Source organism: Stegodyphus dumicola, chromosome 12, assembly GCF_044657685.1.
Source record: "Stegodyphus dumicola isolate Sdum_Otavi_A_Nest chromosome 12, ASM4465768v1".
NCBI lineage: Eukaryota > Metazoa > Arthropoda > Arachnida > Araneae > Eresidae > Stegodyphus > Stegodyphus dumicola.
The window spans coordinates 105,316,844-105,339,166 of record NC_140779.1 but is presented as its reverse complement, the minus strand read 5'-3'; the positions used below and the strand labels follow the sequence as shown (position 1 = coordinate 105,339,166).

Here is a 22,323-nt window from a genome sequence, read left to right as displayed (position 1 = left end):
AAAAAAAAAAAAAAATCTGAAAGCTTTTAGATTTTATATTACGCCGAGAGGGCCCTTTTTTTCATTTACATACACGCCCATACACATTTCGGGAACATTTGGGCTAACATTCATTTGGGCTAAAAATATTTAAAAACAACCTATTATTAAAATTTCCGATAGACAGTGTAGCGCGCTGGAGATAAAAATACTTTTTTCCCCTACAGTGTTGCTATTGCTCTTTAGGAAAATGCTGAGTTTATTAATCAAAAATTCTTTACAGATTTCCAAAATTTGAAATACACAATAAAATATTTAAAAACAGCATATGTTTAGAATTTCCGATAGACAGACTGGTGAGCTGGATATTAAAACGTTTTTTCCGTAGTGTTGACATTGCTCGCTTTGAAATCGTTGAGTTTGTTAATCGAAAATTCGTTAAAAGTTTTACAAAATATGAAAAAGATAATAAAATAAATTCCAAATTAGATACCCATATTCGTTGGAGGATTGCATTATTAGAAATTTTATGGCTCTAGGTACCGTCGTTTTTTCACAATGCGAGAAACACATACATTCATGAAGATTCCTCTTAAATGTAATACAAGGCGATAATATTTGGTGGCAACAATTTAAAAAATGATTGGCTGTTTATAGAAAAAATCACAAAATGCCGTTTTGATATTAATAGCTCTTCTCGACTACCGCACATTTGGTCTAAAAATGCAGATAAAAAGAAAAAATATTAAGGCGCACAAAACAAGATAAATATTTAATTTTTTACTCTATTAACATTATATATCTTAGAATTCGTCTAACTCTAGTCCCACGCCCAGACAGTAATTGAGTTCCTTGATATATGTAGTCAAACATCGATAAGCCAAAAAACTAAAAGGACCAGATCTCATTTCTTTAAATAAAAGTCATTAGCTGATAATTTGATCGAAAATAAAAAAAAAAAAAAAAAAAAAAAAAAAATAACAATAATTCCAAATTTTGCGTTTCATCATTTAGCCCCCATTATTTTTAATTTAACACCTCAACTTCCGACACAGCCTGCAATAACTGAAATTCCTTCTGTACGTTTCGACGGAGCCACAAGGTTTCTATGGCTTTTGGGAAACGCTGGCATAACTGCGATACATCTCGCAGGAAAGACACATTCGCAGAGCTTATGGCATTATTCAAGACACAGTGTGTGTGATCTCAGGTAATGCTAAAACTGACAATTACTTGAATTTTCGCCAACTCTCCTCTAAGATCTCTCGGCATTATATCCTACGACTTTTTTTAAAGAAAAGGAAAGGGCATATGTCTCATGCGTTGGGAATTTAATTTATTACTCATATGTCATTAACACGTACCTAACTCTGTCTCAGAGATCTAAACACAGAGTATGCCAGTACGCAGATTTTCTCACTCTCAAGAAAATGGTCTTAAAGCAGTGTTACTGCATAATGGAAATGAAGAAATTTCAGTTTTTTTTATCAGATGCGCAGTTGAGAAAGAAATATATTATGAAACTATAATTACTTACAACGAAAAATATTGTTCATTTGGGAATAATATTACTTTTTTGGGGGGGTTGCGACCAGAATGCAAAATTATATACATCGCATTTTCTCCCTTAATGTTTTTAAACAAGGTTCTAAAAAGTTTGTAATTATTCATGTAATATTTCCCTTCTTAATGACATTTAGAAAGCGAGCTATTACAAATTTTAAAATGGATTCTTCCACATATTGATTGTTTTCGCCTTACTAATTGATTTGTTCATGCAGTTTTGCTGCAAGAGCTCTGACTGACAAAGCAATAATAGTGAAGAGTTTCAAGAAAACGATTGTAATGTTCTTGATGGTTCTGAAGATCATTGCACGTGGGAAAATAGACAGAATGTTGACTATGACAATGATGAAAATGGCAACGACTTGCAAGCTGTAACTGACTATAACTTCTGCAAGCGTAAAGTTAGTAGTGGACAACAAATAAGATTCAAGATAGCCGGTGAAGTCCAAGACACAGGGAAGTAGAAATGAATAATATCTTGTTAGATATTGCAATTTAAATACTGTGTGTTCTTACTGGAAAGTACGTTTCTTTTAAATAAATAACATTTCGATAGTTACCGGTAGTTCACACATGACTACTTTTCACCTGTTTTGTTCTTATTGCAGCCACGTTCTTCAGAAATTAAATTATCCTCATGATTTTTCCTTCTTGATTTTCGTACAATAAAAATTAGTTAAAAAAAGGGGTAAGGAGAGATACGCCGGTAAATTCGGTATTTTTTTAGTGGATGAAATAACGAAGATATCAGAAGCTATAATAGAACCAAAAATAGACGCAAATGAAAGCAAACAATGTTGCTTATCACTTTTCGTTACTTTCGCAGCCGTAAATATTATATCGAACAAGCCATTAATTTATCCACAAGAATAAATAAATTAATAAATAAAAAAATTATCTCTCATCTTTTAGTAAAAAAAATGTGTAGATCCAATGAATACAATTAAGTGGTTTCAGGTATTTACAAACGAATCAATCCCCCTCCAGAAGCTACCTTAATTTAGCGTAGATTTTGAATGCGTTTTGAGGGTGATAAGACATGGATCCCTCTTCTTCAGGAGCAAAAATGTTTTACTTCAAAAAAGAAGTAGTGTGTAATGTAGTCGGCCTAAAAAAATTAAATACACGAAAGAAGCTCAAAAATGCTTTAGAAAACTCTGAAAACAATTTTAAGTAACTTTTCAAATCGAATATTTTCAATTCAGGTTGGAAAGTTATTTTACATCTTATAATCCAAAAACAATTTTCAATGCATTTTATATATTTCATTAATTTATAATTCCAAAATTTTATAGTTCATGAGCTGACAAGTGGTAGAATTTCTGAATATTGGTAATTCCATCGGGTTCAAAACTCGGCGAATGGGCTGGCTGCGTAGGAGTTTGCTTTTTGTGTAACGTGTAATCAGTCTTCCGAGAAAAGTCCTTCATGAAGCTATTCCTGCTTGTGTAATGAAAACACAAAATTAGTCTTCCGAGAAAAGTCTTTTACGAAAATATTGCTGCTCTTAGATAAATAGCGTGCTTTCATGTAATTCAAAAAATCCAGTCTAATCTAAAATTTCCTATCGGATGGAGTAAGAAATTTTTCAGTTAATTTTGGATAAGCAAGATTGATTTAGTTTAAGACATTAAGCGTTTCCAGTAGCACACACTGTAATATATTGTTCACTGTAATATGATATTTGGAAAGACAGCCAAAGTCTAAGATTCTTAAATTTATATGAAAAAAACTTACGCAGACATATATACTATATACCATCCATATCAGAATAAATATCCGTTTTTTAAATGACAAGAAATAAGTGTCACTAAACTGTCGCTTATTACTAGCTTCAAAATTTTCCATTATTCCAGTTCTCAAATCGTTGATGTGTCATATATCAATACATCACGCAAGCGCGTGAAAAGCAAATTACTTTTTGTGTGCTCAACAAACAGCATGAATATCCTACAACTTAGTTTTGTTGCAATCCAAGCTACGACCTTTAAACGTATAATATTATTTATTATTCATTCGTCATTTTTTTTTTTTTTTTTTTTTTTTTTTTTTTTTTTTTTTTTTGTAGTCATCAATAGGAAAAACTTACTGCAGGATAATAATGGTTCATCTATCAATAAAACATTTGGCAAACACAATTTCTGAAAATTCTATAGCAAGCGAGTTTCATAATGTTATATTTAATCTCCGTGTAAAAGTTATGAGAGTAATTTTCTATTGAAATAGCAAAGTCGTATGCTTATTTACAAGAGCACAAATTACGCACGTATATAATCATTAATAGAATGGAAGTAACTGCTCTTTGGAAAATAGGGGCAATTCATAGCCCTTTTGTGCTCTAAATAATGCATTATTTTGTTGTTGCACGTTATATAATCCTTAGTTCAATTGTCACAAAAGATATATGCATGAATGTAGTTCATTTTTCACTTTGATTCACCTGCATACCTAAAATAATTTAAATGTACTATTCACGTACTTATAATTATTAATAATTATTAGTCCTGAATGGGATATTAATCTCGAAACGATATTTTCCATTGAATCACTATAAGCGGAGTATTACTTTCAATTGTTGCCACCAAATATTATCGCCCTGTATTATATTTTAAGAGATTAAATAATGAAGAACCCACTTGGATGTATTGTATGCATTGTGAAATTGAATGTATGCCTTGTTTAATTATCTATTTCCTATTTCGTAAAACTTTAACGAAATTTTATTAACAAATTCAAAAATTTTAAAACGAGCAGTGACAACAATGTACGGGAAAAAACATTTTTATCTTCGGCACGCGAGACTATCTACCGGAAATTCTAAAGATATGCTGTTTTTAAATATTTTGTGATTTTATTGTTGAATCGAATTTTGTGTGGCGTAAGCCCCTAAAACATGATATTTTATAAATGAAGTAAACACACAGAACGTTAATAATAAAAGGCAAAAAGAAAGTTTTGTAAGCCATTTTACTAAACAAAGAGAATACTGATATAATGAAATGAGAAAAAAACTGAAAAAATACAAAAAAAAAAAAAAAAAAAAAAAGTATGCAAACTTCATCGGAATCATCATCGGGAAGCCATCATCGGGAATTACAAACGTATACTGCTATGATGCTTTTAAATTTTTTGCAATTTTCCTGTTGAATTCGATATGGCGTAAGTGCGAAGAAAATGATGCTTACTAATAAAGCTAAAAAGGAAAAAAAGAAAAAGGGGGTTGTAAGGAGGGAGTGTAACAGCATACTGGTAGACTTTGAGCTCAACAAAGCGTAAAAAACCTTAACAAACCTTTTTGGGCGAACGTTAAATCTGATACATTTTAGATTTATTAGTATTATTACTTTTATCATTAGAATTATTCAGGACAGAGGGAAGAGATTTAGTATAGATTGCTTAGAATAAATAATCTATATTCACAATAATATTTTATTGTGTACTGTTAGGTTTTTGCTTATAGGGTGCACACCCCTAGCTTGACACTCAGTTTATGATGTCGCCGAGCCAGTTAGCTGCACATTAACCTTCTCAAATTATGTATGAGTTAAGCCGTTAAGAAGTAGCAGTGACAAAAATACGGAAACGGACGAGATTCAAATTTCAGGTAAGTAGAAATGAAAATATTTTATTAGATATTGTATTTACATTACTAACGTATTCTTATTCGAATGTAACTTTCTTTTGAAAGAAATCATATTCCAATAGTTACCTATAGTTTATTCGTGACTACTTTCTATTTGTTACGTTCTTATTGTAATGGTGCCATTCGGAAAATAAATTATTAGCATCTCCTCTAGATTTCCGGACGATATTTTCATATGCTATTTCCCCCCCTATTTATTAGCGTAAAAGGAGAAAAAGTAATAAACTGTTTAAAACCATTCTTTCATGTACACGTAGAAGTAAACGGAACACTAGAATTTCACCACTGGCCATACAGGTAAATCTCGCGATAACTTTTAAACTTCGGCGTCAGTTTTGAGAGAGAATAACCCCGTGCAACAGACCGAGGATCTCCTTTCCCGAACCAGCAACCTCTCGAGAATACTTTCGGAGCGCTGCGTATTTTGAATGCCTCTTTACCGCATAGATATTATGCACTTACAAACACCTATATCTCCTCCAGGATTGCAGGCCAAGCACATTTGGACAGTCTGCGTCACTAATCACTTCCTATAGCCCTAAATGTTTTCCATGAGACTACAATTCCTTGATATAAACTATAAACTTCTTCACTGTTAATAACCGTAGAATTTCAGTGCACCAAGCGTAGTTCGCTTTTTTGTAAATCTTATTTAGGTATGTCTCCTTTATCTAACGTGTAGCATTGGATTAGTCGAGGCATTACACCGTAACTGGTATAACCGCAGTTTTTATTATCTTGCAATGTAAATATTTGTCCTAAGGATACTTCACGAGGATAATATAAATTATATTTCATTTTTCTAAGACTTTGTTAAAAGAATTCCTGTCGCAACCAGTACAGTGTATTGCGACAAGTTAAGAAAAGAATATAAAAAATTGCGACAAGTTAAGAAAAGAATATAAAAAAAAAAAAAAAAAAAAAAAAAAAAAATTAAGTCAATTCCTACTTGGGTCAACAAAGAAACATTTTTATTTTAGTTAGTTTTTATTAATATAATTAACGCTTTTTTGTTTCTAATTTATGAAGCTGATGATGGTCTATAATTTCGCATTCTATCCATCTCTTGTAATGCTTCATTATTGCAAGGAACCTTTCCAGTGAGTTTCGAGCAGTCAAGTTCTTCAGTTAATATTCCATTAATGATGACACACGACTCAAGACGACATATGCTTGACCTGTTGCGAAACGTTTCCGTCCTATATATATTACTGCATAATCTACAGTGCTATTTATTTATTTTAATAAGCAAGGAACATTTTAATAAAATGTTTAAAATAAAGAGTTATATTTTAAACACATATTATTATCACGTTAACACAGAAATATGGGGAGAATTTTCGCTACATGATGGGACATTACATCCGCTTCATACAACTCTATAAAACTACAATTCTTTGATTCCATACACTTTAAAAATCTTTAGAACTCTGTCTTACTGTTGCCACTTATTTTTGTTAAATATTACAATCCTATTTAGCAGTCATGTACTATTATTTTTAAGTTGTTATAAAATTAATTTTTACTACTTACTTTACTAATGCGAAACACTTGGGATTTTTGTATAACAAACAGGCATTTAAATACTCTCCTTTACGTTTATACGACGAAGCGGGGGAAAAAAAAGTCTAATATGGGAATCGTCAAGCGATATTTCCGATTCGTCTTAAACTGGGAATAAAATCATCAAGGCCCTTTTGGGATAAGGCTATTTTAGGACATCACTGACTTTGACATGCCTAGAGTAAACAAATTTCCTGGAGGCTTAAAATCGGAATTTTTGATATCACTTTTTAGCAACAGAATCTCAAAAAAAATTTTTTAAAAAAATATTCTTTTCACGTAAAAGTATTTAAACTTTTACTTGCATATAGTTTTTACAGCTAATTGTAAAAGCGTAAAGAATACTTTTGTTAATTCCTGCCAGTAGAGAAAAACAACTTTTTGTGTAAAATGCATTGAGAGTTCATTGAGTAGGAAAAAGTAAGTTACATATATAACAAAGCATAATTTAGTTTCCAACACAACTTTCTACACTCTTTTGGCACCTGTCTTAACATACGAATATACCCAAAACTTGTTTCCCAATAAACTATCATCAGACTCGATTCCTAACGGCCTCTCACATATCGTGGTACATCGCGGCGTACATATCGATTTCTTAATGAGGCAAGAGAGAAGTGTTATAGTCTTGCAAGCCTCATAATCATCGAATCACCACCGATGACGGCACGTAGCGCTTTGATGAGAGTTTCGAGCCAACCTAATTTGTGTAACCAATACGTGATTGAAAGTGATGATAACTCCTCTGTCTTCAAAACTCCGCATTCGCATGCTAAGTGGATTGTGAATGCAATTACTGCTTGGCGTCGAATCGGTGGGATTTAAATCGAAGTTCCAGAACTCCCTCTCCCACTCTACCACCTCCTTGAGCAGAACCGCGTGGTGCTGAGAATATGAATTTCAATTTATTGTGGGAAATGGTACCTTGGGCATCGCTGGGAACCTAGTTGGGGAGAGGTAATCCTAGTTCACTGTAAGAGAAAATGTTTGTGAAAAAATGGATTTCTAACAAACGCGGATACATGAAGCGTAGCTAAATAAATGCTAATATGCATTTATATATTTTGTTTTCTAATAATAATTCAACTTCAAGATTCCTAATGGCTTGCCAAGCTCAGTTTCATTCAAAAATGATCTGTAGCATCTCAGAGTGGAAGTACCTACAAGATAATTATACATTTGGAAGTAATTTGGTTAATTTATTCCGAGAATTGATGATTGATGCTTAAAGTGAGTAATTACATTACCATTAACATCATAAGTTCCTTTTCTACTGTCAAATTTTATTGTCTAGTAAGAATTAGATTATTCTTAAACAATTTGTGCATAAGTACAGCTTTTATGAACAAGAAATATTAATATCCAAATACAAAATGAAGATGAAAGTAACTAATTCGCGGACTGAAAATAAAATTTGTGGACAAGTTATTTGTTTGAAGAGAAGGGCATAAGAATAATTAAATAATGATCAAAAAGAGATTAGGCTGAATGTTGTAGAGCCAAGAAAATTTTACATTTATTTCTGAAAACTTTATGTCTCCCTTTGATGCCTTTTAAACTATCAAAACTTAGTTAATACATTGGGTGTCAACAGAGTCCTTGAACAACTTTGCTTTATTATTGTGCTGCACTGTGTTCTGTAGTGCTGTGTAATTTTGTGGTGTATCAAACGTATGTCAAGGTGTTTGTTTAAAAATTTGTTTTGATTAACATACACATAATGGGAGGATTTGGGGATCCGAAAATCCTTGTGCTACAAGGGAGTTGAAGAAGTAGAGCCCGAAAATGAATGTTTGGTATGAACCCGAAAGAGAATGTGAGATACTACATGACAAGATATTAGGACCATTTTCCTTTAGTTAACCAGCAATACCAATCGGAGTTTACCTCCGTAAATTGATCAATTAGATTTGATTACAGTTGAGGCTCAGTCAACCAGAGGTCATTTTGTCTCATATCAAGGTTATGTAACTTATGTCTCTTGCCACAAAAACTTGCACTTTTGTTATGAAGATGTGACCGTTACCAAAAGTATAAGTTATTTCATTCCCAAATAATAAGCTGTCAAATTTGTTCAGGGACGTTGTGAACACCATGTATTATTACAATAAATCCTTTTGACTTGGTACTGATTTTTTATGCTACCATAAGAATAAAAAAAAAAAGAATAACAAATGGTTTAAAGTAAGAGATCGTCATAAATATTTTGCACAAAATAAACCCACACAAAAACTTCTGAATTAAATTTCACTTCATCCTACATGATTTGAAGTAAAAAAAAAATCTGAAAGGATTCAGATTTTAACTTCGCACCAGAGAGCTTGTTAAGTTTTTTTATGCTCCTACTGTGCTCCTAGATTATCAATCTGCTATTGGGATCTCTCCTGCTGTCACGATGTCTTTTTTTAATTTTTTTAACTCTATTTATTAAACATTATTTTCCTCGAAAACAGCCACGTAAAATTCAACAAAATTGCAAACATTTTAAAAGCTTTTTTTTATCTTAAGCAATTCTTTATCTTAAAAATTCCAGCAATTCTTTATCTTTTACAACAATTCTTTATCTTAATAATTCCCGAAATAGTGATAAATGCTACCACATTTTTTTTTATATTCGAGATATTATTTTTTTAAAAAAAGCAATGCTGGTGTTTAAAAAAAAATAATAATAATCGTTATTTAGATTTAAATAATTAATTGTATCATTAAATGCAAGATTTCTTTTTTTTTTTTTTTTCAACTGCTTCATTTTCATACAAATTGAATGACAAATATTTCCCAAATAGTTAAACAGGACTTTTTTTAAAAAAAATTTCTATCATTAATATCTGAAATACAGGTTGTAAGATGACAAAACAACATAATCCAGTTACTGCGGAAAAAAAAAAAAAAAAAAAAAAAAAAAGCTAAGAATTAGGACAATTAGAAACGGCATTAACTAAACAAATGGGCGGTTAGCTATGACAAACTTCAAAACTCTCATTTGCAAAGACCGCACTCGCGCTGAATAGAACATGAAGTGAGACCCTATCAAACATCGCAAGAACCAGTATCGAAAAAAGCACCCTCTTACAAAAGAACAATTACTCTCTTCGCACTAGATGCGTGGCTGAAAACCAGAGATCAATATCTGAGCTATTGATTGAACTAATATAAGGAATCTGCCCTCCCGCGACCCTGTGCGACCATTCAGGAATCAATAATCGCAGGGGAAACTGGACAACTGTTTAATAGTAATTACAGTGGCCGAATGTGCAAAGTGGGGGCACACAAAAGACCCGGAATTCTTCCCGCGTTAAATCGATAAATTGGGGCGCTGCTTTTCGGCATCGAAGTATGGGTCCCAGACAAGCTTTTGTGCTATAAGAATCTCCTGGTGTGCAAAACACTTTTGTAGAAGTACTACATGGGAGGAAAATTGAGCCCCAAAGTTGTTATGAGAAATCAGCTGCATTAAATAATAGGTTGGAGACTGGATCTTGCTTGGATATAAGAGGAAACAATATCAAAGGTTTCTTTTATGAAACTTTTCTTTCCTGTAGGCTGTGGCTCGATGCGAAGCACAGCTACTACGCAGGTACTGGAACTTAACCTTTCAAAGAAAAGTTTGAATAAGCTAATGTCTTAAAAACTAAGATAATTTGTATAATGGACAGTTATTTGATTCCAATTGATGCGTATTCTGCGATTCAATTTCGGTAGTTCTTAATGTTTTTGAAATATTTTAACGTGTGCTTTTTCTTTTCATTTCGCGTTTTTATAATTTCGTCATTTTTATAATTAATCCTTACTTATTATATTTCAAGCATAGTTTCAAATGAAAAAAACTCAAATGTTTAGTAAAAATTTGTATACGAGGGTTTAGTGCTGTTTCTTCCTTTCCCATTTTATCCCCAGCAAGAAATTGTGCTGTTTCGTCCGCTGTCTTTCTCCACAGATTCTTTTATTCCTGTTTCAGCCGCTTTTCAAAAATTATTTTTACGATGAAGCGAACAAATGTTTTCGTATATTAAAACGGATTAAAAAAGAGGTCTTTACTACTAATATCTGAGCTTTACATTTTTAATATTTATTAAATATTGAAAATGTTACAAATGTATAATTAAGATGTAGAGACATTAGGTAAATTTTTTTGGAAGCAAAAGAGATGAAAAATATGCCAGATCTTCGCCGAGAATCGAACCACGGACCTCTCAATTACGCAATGAGCGTGCAGACCACCACATTAAAAAGGCATGCCAAGAAGACGGGAGAAATACCTTATAAAGCTTAATATAAGTACAGTAAGCCGTCTTTAAATGTGTTCATATACTGTTCTGGAATACTTTGGAGCTCTAGGAATGTGGTGGTCTCAAAGAGATAATGTTGTTCTATTGTTTGTTTATATTCTAAAAAATACAGGTCTCTTTTAAGAAAATGAACTCTTAGAGAGGTCACGAATAGGGAATTCATGGGTGGGGGGAGAGACGAGAACAGGAGATGAAAGGGGGATTTTTCCAGCAGCGGTTGCCGATGAGCAGGATGGAGTAAAGCACGGATGAAACGATACGATTCCGACCCACAGGATGAAATTGGAAAGGACGAAACTGGAAATCGCCTCTACTAGTTCATAAATAATTAAGAGTAATGGTACCGATAGAATTAAAGATTGGCACAAGTGTAAATACTGCAATTAAAAAAAGCGTTTTTTAAAAATTATATTGTGATTTAAAAAGCAGTTCTTAAATTACAGGGTGAAACAAAGATAAAATATTGTATATTTTTGTTTATCCGGGCTAAAACCGGGGAAACAGGTCATTGTATCTGATTCCTCTTTGCTCGACGAAGTCTAATGGTTCCAACAGAAGAAACTGCTATTTCGGGACCACTGTAACTGTGATATCTTCTTCACTTGTATTTTTAGTATCATTCTCTACCTTTTCTGTTCTTGTGACTTATGAAAATATCACCAACAGTTTGTGCGCTAATTCCGTATTGTTTGGCTCGCTTTATTGTCAAATGGCCATGTTTAATTTAACTTTGGACTAATTAAGATTATATCAAACAGCTTTCTTATAGCGCGTTCTTCATGCATTTTTTATATCTAAAATTTTAAATGAATTTTCAAAAGAATCAAAAGAAAATATGCATTAAAATATGTACAAAACAGGAAAAAAATTTCCAGTGATCGACGTATACGATGTTTTCAACTATGCGCATGCAGGACGATATGAGGTAATTGTTTAAACTAAACCTTAAAGATGCAGTTCAGAGATTTTCAGAGCATGGTCGGGCTTGCGCGTCTTTCTTTTTTACCCATTTCTGAACATAGCGTTGAGCATGTGTGCTTAGGCATCGCCACGCGTGGATAATTCGAATCCGAATAATCGAGAGTATATTGTGGATCAAATTTAAATTGCCCTGAAACCTTTTATACATAAATGAAATGAGTATACAATTTGTTTAATGAACCTGTTAATTTTCACTCTTACTCCATTTGTCACTAGAACAATTTCAAAACGATAATCAAACTTACACCAGATTCGTTTTAGAACGACAACAGTACCTGCCTCTATAATGAAACTTATCAGTTTATATTACTTTCTGCGAGCTTTATATAAGTTTCATCCTCAGTAACTCTTCATAAAAAAAATCACAGAATATTCAGTTGAGAGTTTTCAGTCTCCTTGAATTTCGGCTGTTCTTATTGTTGTCTCTTCTACTCCTTTAAAGTCTCAAACCATCCATAAATAATTGGAGACGTTTAATGTGAAGCAGACTCAGCTAAATTATAGACTGAATGTCAGTTTGTGTTGGCTTCGTTGGGATAGGTTAATTCTTGTATTAGGCTGACATAAAATTCAGCAGTTAAAAGGGAAAGGTTCGGCGTGACCTACGCGGGTAGTTTGCGAGAATTTGTCTTCGTTATCAAAAAAGTAAACAGTGACTACCTGAACAAATCCATTTTAAAATTTAGGCGAGATCTTTCTCTGAATGTATGGAAAAAGCGGAAAATTACACAAATATATATATATATATATTGAATTTTCAGAAACTGGCACTGAAAAGCTAGGAGGGAAAATACGCGAATAAATACGGTATTCTTTAGATTAACTAACAAGGCTTATTTGATAAAATGAGAAACAAAACAAAAATATCTTCAGTTACTAATTGCTGTTAGTTCCGTATACTTTTAGCTTTAGTTTGCCTATATCCAGAAAAATCTTAGTTAACCTTAATTAAGTGTTCGTATTAAGTCTTCTCTTTATTCATCAGAATGTGTCAGTGATTCTTAAATCCGGTCTTTTATTTACAGACAGACATATTTAAAATTCTTATCTATTTTTTTTCTTTGGTTTAGAGACAACTACTGCCCAAGAACCGAGACTGCTGGTCACCGATAGTTCGATCCGGTTTCAAATTCCGACGAACAGGATGACTGTATAGGAGTTTTCGTGTTCTTCCTTATGTATAACATGAATAAAGCCATTTTCTCTTAAATGGTTATTGACATAGGGCAGAGTTCAAAAGGGCTATTCACCTAAGGGAAAGGATACCTTCGTACAGGATCTAGGACTTTCGGCCATAGCCGGTTCGCCGTCACTCTTTCGCCGACAAGGCAATCCGCTGACAGCAGATTTCCAAGGGCTATTTCGCCATTCAAATAAAATACGTAATAAAAGTTGCTTATAATATACATAATTACCTACTTACAAATATGGAATATTAAGAAATTACTCATAGATAATTAGAAAATTATATCACTGTCAAATACAACAAAATTTCGTAGCTAAAGTAATTGTGGAATGATGGAATATTAGCTCTTTCAAACACTTTCTTAGATTGGAAATAGGCCTCGGTAGCAAATGTTTCCTACGTACACCTAAAATCAATGCATATTCTAATCTCATTTTTTTTTTCCAAACTGAATATAGTTTAGAATTACCTGTATTGATTAACAATTTTAATTTATACATGAAAATAATATTTAACCTTTTGCTTCTTACACAAATCTGCAATTCACATTAATTATTTATAAAATTCGAGTCACAAGTTTAGCTTAATACACATACGTTAACCAAATAATCTCTTGCACTTTTTTTGTGATATTAGCTTTCTTTTTAAAAGTGTCATTTATTTTTTTAAATGTTGATTTTTCTCCCCTCCCCCCAATTTTATTGCAGCAAATATTCATCATTCAAATTATGTTACTGTTGATTTTTATGTCTTGTATTTCTGTGACAATAGCTTTTTTTGCTTTCTTTCTAATTTATGCATTCTTTTTAATCTCCTTTAGTACTTTAAAAAGTACTTTTTTATTCGCTTTATTTTCATTATATATATAGGTATATATAGATATAGGTATATAATATAGATAAGATAATATAGGCAAGATAATGCAGCCATGTAAAGAAAAATATATCTTGGCCGCGAATTAGCCCGCCGGCGAACTGGCCCTAAAACGAAATGGCATGGCGAAACAGCAGCAACAAATAGTCTCATTCCCTTCGTGTAGGACCTTTTTAAGGGAACTACTTCATATTGACATTACCCGAGGAGAAATCTTGAAAATAAAACATGCAACCAGCCAGTTTGCCGGGGTTTGAACCGGCGAACAGGCCGATCTGTTGAATGGTTCTGCCAGCATTCGGTGACGATAAGTGCGGCCAGTTTCTCTTAAAAAGTCCTCCACGAAGTCATTCTTACCCTCAGGCACATAGCATTTGTATGCTTTGTCATAATCAAAATTAAAATATAAAATCAGAGAAGTTCTTTGTTTTAGTTAAATTCATGGCGCTTCTAATCTAAGAATGAGTTTTGGCATTTTGGCTTGCTTTAAAAACTTACAAAATATTTTAATAGTGAATTATAAAATGTAACTTCAGAAATTAACGAGTGTAATTCTCTATCTTTAGAAAGCACTTTCATTTAGGCAATGCTTTTACAGCACAATACGTTAATAACAATTTAGTACGTTAATAACAATTTTTAATTTAACAATTTAGGTTTATTTACAAATTCTAGTCATGACTATTGTCATGATTATACTATATAACATTTGTCTCAAACTGGTCATGCGCGGGCGGCATGCATTCCTCTTAAGAAATTTTATGCAGATAGCGAAATTAATTAGCATTACTCTTACTATACTTTGAAGAAAATTTAAGATTTTTATGATTTGGACTCCAATTTTACATTACTTTCAGTACGATTAAAAAAGAATGTTGTGAATAAACACCCAGGAAATTTACAAATAGAGCTAAATAATTTCCACTGTGATATAAATCTTTTTTTAATATTTGAAGACATGTATTTAATTCACTTTTTTCCTTCGTACTTGTGTAAAGATAAGTACTCTCAGTTAACGCATCCCAATGGGGATAGTGGTTATCAACGCTGACTGCCGTACCGAAGGGCCCGGGTCTGTATCCCGGAGAAGACATGGATTTTTGTAAAAGTATAGTGTCTGGTATGGTATGGTATGGAGGCACACTAGATAAGCGGGCGAGCCGAATGTCGTCTCGAAAGGTTGGTGGTAGGGGAAGAGGAGTGAGAGCCCTCGGCACCACAATTATGATGGAGAACCCCGAGGGGTTTTTCCATCATTATTGTGGGCGGAACAGAGCGAAGTCACCTGTATAGTGCTCAAAGGTCTTCCGAACGACAGGCGTAATCTTGGTACTCCCTGCCATGATGGATTTCGTGGGCTTTTCTGATGTTACTGTCAAACAAATGAGTTAAGTCACATAACAACCCTCAGTCGCCAATTTTTTAAATAAAAACAATCGTTTTGTTTGGACATCGTACATTTATATTTTACATTTTTTGTTTATTTTTTTTTATTTAAAATAAACGTAAGTTACTTAGTGGTTTATTTAATACTTTAAAATTATTTGAAATAAATACCAGTCTGAAAACTCTTGAAATACAAAGTGTAACTATTAGAAGTTTCTTGCAGACGACAGCCTCAAAATTAAATTTAAGTTTTTTTCCTAAGGATGGAAAAAAATGTTTTTTTTTTTTTTTCGGAAAGGGTTGTTAAGCACGTCATCTATATTCAAATCATGCGTTTGGCCACCTTGCAATTTGATTTTGTGACCAACAGTGCTGAAACAGTGTGCTACAACAAAGTATACAATTACTAAAACAACATACTACAACAATATACTAATAGATAATAAACTACAACAAAATTTGCTGTACAGTGTACTACAAAAAGTGAGTTTCAATTTTATATTGAAGGGGAAAAAAAACTGTTGAACGTATTATTCCTTTTCGTCTATTTTCATTTCTCGAGAAATATTCTGCTAAAAATTTGAGCAATTAAACTAATAGATAATATAAATAAATAAGCTTGTATACACGGATAAGACCAAACAAATACCTATTCTGGCAAAGTAGACTGACTGCAAAAACCTTTGTTGATGTGTACCGGAGACTCATTGGAAGGGAATAGAGGGTTCCGTCCCAATTGGATTTTAACCCAATAATCACCTGTCCCAGTTGCTGTTTAGAGTTTCATTTAACCTCGAGTTCACGTTGCGGGAGGGTCCCTTTTCCCCCCCTCTCTTTTTATTATCATTCTATTTTGTGCTGGTGGCACGAATTATCTGTTTTTGTGACGTCATTTGTCAGTTAATGAGCAGGGAGTGAGGAAATTAAATTTCCTGACAATAAGTTCCACAACTCTGCAAAGCTTTACAATTGCTTAGATGTGTCATTTATTTTACAGTTAAACATGTTGTTTGCCAGTCTGATGCATATTAAAGAACTTAATGCAGAATGGTTTGTGTGGTGAAACTGGATTGAACTTTCGGAGTAGAAATTCATCGCTAGTGTTTTAGATGTGATAATCCGCGATTCCAGAGATAATTTGCAGTCAGTAAATTGAATGGACAGAGCCAATCCTATTTTAAATTCTTCAAGTTTCAAATTATTGTATTTTATTTTAAAAAAAGAATTTGATATATATATTCAAAAATATTAAAAATAAAAAGATATAACTGCTTTCAATGACAGGAGGACCTCCGTAATAGAAATTATAAATTGTGCTTACAAAAAGAGATGGTTGGGCAAACAAATATTTAATATAAAAATTTTCGGTACGTGGGGAGAATAGAGTTTTCACTTTCAGTTTTCATTTATTATTCTCATCTTTTTGCAAACTAAATATATCGAGAAAAATCATATTATCATATTAAACTTTAGATTAATAATAATAATTATCTGTTAGCCTGCTTCTCCATCACATTGGGCACTACAGGGTCTGCTCTCTTCTGAAAGGCCCCATATTAGGCAGGGGGATGTCGTTGAGTGTTCGACCAACGACTCGCTGCGGACTAGAATTAGGCGGCCCAGTCCATCACACAGCCCACAGTCGAAGCACCTTTGGAGTCTCAATTTGAAAAATTCCTTAGTCCAAGGAACCGGATCCAAAACCGGCTCCTGGATGATTTCCAGAAAAGATACCCGGCCGACAGACTGGGCCCAAAGGGTCACCGCTCTCTGTTCTCGGCCTTTGGCGGGGGCGTGACCTGAACACCTAGTGGACTGACTTGGCCGTTTAAATGCTCCCGCCAGTACCTACGCGGGCACCTTCACACTTCGTTCGCCTAGCCCAGTAACAGTAGGCGGCTAGTGCAGTTTCTCTAATACTGTTCGATTTTTCGTATTTTCAGAGTGATACCTTTAGGTACCACTCAGACTGTCTGTAAGACTCTGAGTCTCAACGATATAAAGGATGAAGATGAGAATCCTACGATTACGCCCAAAGATATGAGAATTTATGAATTTATGAAAAGCCCAAAGGCTTCAAAAAACAGTTGTAAAAGTTCATCTAAGCGAAGCAAAATGAAGAAATCATCAGAAATGCAGGCTAGTATCTCAGCAGAAGTACCAGCAGCAGATGCTCATATTCATGAGAACCCAGAAGACCACCCGGTCCATAAGATTGTACAACTTATTAATATTTATGGAGTAGACAAAACCAGGGAATTAGTTTCAATCTCATAAAAGATGAAAAGAAAGATAATAGCGAAGAAGCTACTCAATCTCAATCAGATATAGCAAAACCGATCCAGGAAACAAACCAAAATCCAGCGAAAAAATTATGTATGCCTGAAAATATCCAGAATAAAGTTGAAAATGAAATCGCCATGGAAGTCGTGGTTAACCAGCCTAATCAAGAGTGGCAAACACCACTTAAACTGTAAAGAGTCCAGTTCCACCGGAACCTAAGATTATCAGACTAGAAAATAAATTTCAGAAATAAAACTCCCCAAATGCAGTAAATACCGAGAAGAGCGACTAAATCGTCGCAGCAGAGATCCCCCCCCCGATTGTCATCCCGGATTATATTCCTGATTGGCTGAAAGTAGACAAACTCTTTCAAGAAAATTGTTCCCATTCTTTTGAATCAAACATGAAAAGTAGTAGCATTCATGTTTATGTAAAATCAGCAGACGACTACAGAAAAATGACCAAAATTCTACATGAAAAATCCATCCCATTCCATACGTTTTTACATCAAAGCGAAAAGAATCTGAAGGTAATACTTAAGAATCTGCCCTCCTCAATCAAAGAAGAAGCTATTTTTGAAGATCTGCAGAAACGGAAATGCACCATCATTAAAGTTAAACAATTCAAACGAATGAAAATGGCACAGAAATAAAACTCCCGATTTTCTTCCTGGAAGTAAAAAAGAACTCTAGTGGAAATATGATACATCAGCTAAGCGATATGTTTAGTTTTGAAGTAAAAATTGAAAAATACAACCCGAAACGGCGACCAACTCAGTGCTTCCACTGCTAGGCGTATGGCCATACGCAGCATTTATGTCATAAACCTGAGAGATGCGTAAAATGTGGAGATCCACACAGAAGTAATACATGCTCAAAAATGCCTGAAGATCAGCCTGTCTGCTTTTTTTGCAGCAAAAATCACGTCAGCAGTCACTACAGGGGTTGTAGTCACTACAGGGGTATCACGTCACTACAGGGGTTGTAGTGCATACAAAGAAAAATTCGAAAAAAGCTAACCCAAAGAAATCCCGAAAGTCCCAGCTCCAAATTTAGATGATTTAGATTGATTTTAACTTCTCAGGACTCTCCGGAAATGAAAAAAAGAAAAAACTCAATCAGGCACAAAATCAGAAACCCCCAATTCAATACAGTGAAGCACTCAAACAACTGGAATAAACCTAAATGAAGCCTTTGCCTGGATATTAGATCTTAAAACTTAAGAATTGCTAAAATCTATCATCGAAATTATTGAACTTATTAAGGAAGCCAATACTCCATTTGAAAAATTAAAAGCTGGACTTTTAGCTACTCAGAAGATCATAATGTTCGCAGAAAGTAATTAATCATGCAAAGATACATTCCATTTTCAACCGAAATTCAACGTAGCAACCGCGGCGCAGTGGTACTACCCTGCTAAAAATGCCCCATAGACACCAGTAAAACTTTTTATGGGTTTCTATTGACTTTTACTGGTTTCTGTTGGTCTCTGTGGATTTTTCTTACTGGTTTCAAAATGGCCCATAGAAACCAGTAAAATTTTCTACTGGTACCTATAGAATTTTTGATGGTCTCTATTGACTTATACTGGTTTCTATTGATCTCTGTGGGTTTTTCTTACTGGTATCAATTGACACCCATACAACCAACATCAATGTCAGAACTTTGTACTGGTTTGTATAGGTTTATATTGACTTTTACTGGTTTTCTTACTGGTATCAATATAATAATAAATCTTCTGTTGGTTTGTATGTGTTTATGCTATTTTTTTATCTGACGTTAATAGACTTCTTGTAAACAATTAAATTAACAGAATGAAAATATGATCTTTAAGACCATCAGAGTAACCTGGAAACGCAGGTGGTCGTTTTAGAGAGGGTTTTTATTATATATGCTTATTTATTTGATTTAAAATTTTTTTCGGAAACAATAACAATAATCATATACACGACACACAACGAGGTCTCTCTAAGGCGACAGCCGCAAATAAAAAAATATTTTTGCAAGTGGTCGCCTTAGAGAGGTAATGATCAATACCAATATACTCACACTCTCAGAAATACGTTTATCTTTAAGAGGTGGTCGTCTTAGGGATATTACATCTACGAAATGAATCTCTCTAAGGCAACCAGCCCCACTTGAAGAATTTACTTTGTGAATGGTGGCTTACAGAGGGGTTTGTGTGTAACACACATATACACCACACACAACGAGGTCTCTCTAAGGCGATCAGCCCCAAATAAAAATGCATCTTTGCAAGTGGTTGCCTTAGATAGATGTTGCTCAATATCAAAATATAATCATGTTCTCAGAAATAGCTTATCTTTTAAAGGCGGTCTCTTAGGGAGGTTGCCTTTACGAAATGAATCTCTCTAAGGCGACCAGTCACACTTGCAGAATTTTCTTTGTGAATGGTCGTCTTACAGAAGGGATGTTCAATACCAAAATATACTTATGTTTTCAGAAATACTGGTTTCTTTCAGAGGCGGTCGTCTTAGGGAGGTGGTTTTTGCTACGAGTTGGTTCTCTGAATACACAAACATAAGCACTTACATTTCTGATATTACAAATAAACACCGGTATCAACCAACATTTCTTTAACGCGACCAAGTTCATTCACAATCGAAAACTTTTTCTCCGTGTTAACTCTGAAGTGAGGAAAAAAATTCCCCCTCCCTCCCATGCTCCCTCCCCCACTCTCAGAAGTTTCCCAAACAAGCAATATGGCGCCGTTCTAGTTGTTGTTGTGCGATGGTGGTGTTTCTTCGTGGATGTAGTAATGCAATATATAATTTACTATGATTTACCGTATTACAAATGTTACTATGTTTTACTGTTTAGAAATTACTAATAAATAATAAAATGCCAGCACTCACTGTGAATATGAAAGCAAATACCACTAAAGCCATGCACGTGTAATCGTTTCTAAAGTTTGAGAGAACTTTGCTGATAGCTGACTAAAAATGGAGTTTCTGTGCGTGAAATTGATTTTCCATCTTTACTTTTATACTAAAAAGCAATGTGCTTAAAGACTGGAGAATGATAATTCCAGATTTGATCATTTAAGTGAGTGTAGACCAGATGCACAAATATAATTTTTGCATTCTACTGAAACTGTATTTTTGAAAATTTGTTTTTTTGATTACAATTAGAAATACTTTTCAAAGCTTGTTCATGTAGATGCTTTATCATTTGAATATTATGTTCTAATAAATTTGAGCATACCTTACTTAAAAATGATCTTGCATGATTCAATTTTCAATTTTTCGTCTAATGTGATGTGGCCGAGCAAATAGAATGTTTTTTTATGTCTAAAAAAAATTTACTAATTATATTTCGCGAGCAAAAAAGGTAAGTTTTATTAATGAAGTAAACACTGAAATATTTAATCTGTTTATTACTTATTGAATGAGGTAGACAAGACATACAAACTTAATCTTTTTTCTATTACTAAAATTATGTGAAAATTTAAACGATCATAGTAGCTTACATTGTTTTTTCTTTTTGGTCTATTTTTCTTTACAAGTATGAGACTAAAACCACATTTTTACATTAAATATTTTGTGCTATTTTGTTAAAACGCATATAATCATTTTTATGCATATTTAAATTTTCATTATTATTAGTTTCATGAAGAAAATTTCAAATGGTTTTTTCTAATGAATTGCTTTTGAAATAGAAATAGATTTATGAATAATTAATAGAGTTTGTGTAATATTAAATGTACTAGTCTTGGGAGTATGAAAAGCGAATTATTTATTTGAAAAAAATTACATTAAATAAAACCTAATGTAGAGGTTATTTTCTTAAATGAGAGTGCTACATTTGTCAGAAACATAATAAAATAGCAGTACTTAAAATCACTCATAGTTTTGTTAGGCTACAGGAAACTGGCAAAATCTGGAATTGTGGAGTTGGTTGTTTTAGGAAAGTTTCACTGTATAATTGATTTAGGTGTAGTAATTTTTACGTGGGTATGAATTTTGCAGAAGTAATTCAAAGTTTTTACCAGACAATTAAAACCAAAGCTTTTCGGATCATGAGTCTTGTAAGGGCACTGTTTTAGCATTGCTTTCATATATAGTTAGATATTATTATATTATCATATTAAATATTTAAACATTATTTTCTTTCATTAGTTATACAGCGGAAATGGTAGTATGTATGTATACTCACACATTCTCCTGTATAGCCTCTAAGTTCTAATATTAAGAATAATGCATGTTATATGTATTGTTGTAAAATCTACAATAAAGTGTATGTATCATGCCTGGTCATATGGCTGTCACATTTTTTTTTTCCCCGTGCACTTGTGCCTTTATGTTTCTTTCAGCATTTATGTACATTCACGCATCCTCTTATATAGTTTCATAAGTGCTTATATTCAGCTCAATGTAAGTTATATGTATTTATGTACACTTCTACAGCATAATGTATGTAACAAGTTTGGTCAGTATCGTTAGCATTTATGTGCATTCACACATTCTCCTGTACGGCTTCTAAATTACTATTAATCAGTTTAATGTATATTTGTATTATTATTATTATTATGTTTCTTTCCCGTTCTCACTTGCC

General features: G+C 33.2%; 1 protein-coding gene across 1 annotated transcript in view; it reads right to left on the bottom strand.

Moving 5' to 3' along the window:
• Positions 1–22,323, bottom strand: part of LOC118181735 (homeobox protein SIX6-like) — a 53,042-nt gene that overhangs the window by 7,598 nt on the left and 23,121 nt on the right. The gene's annotated exons all lie outside the window — the stretch shown is intronic.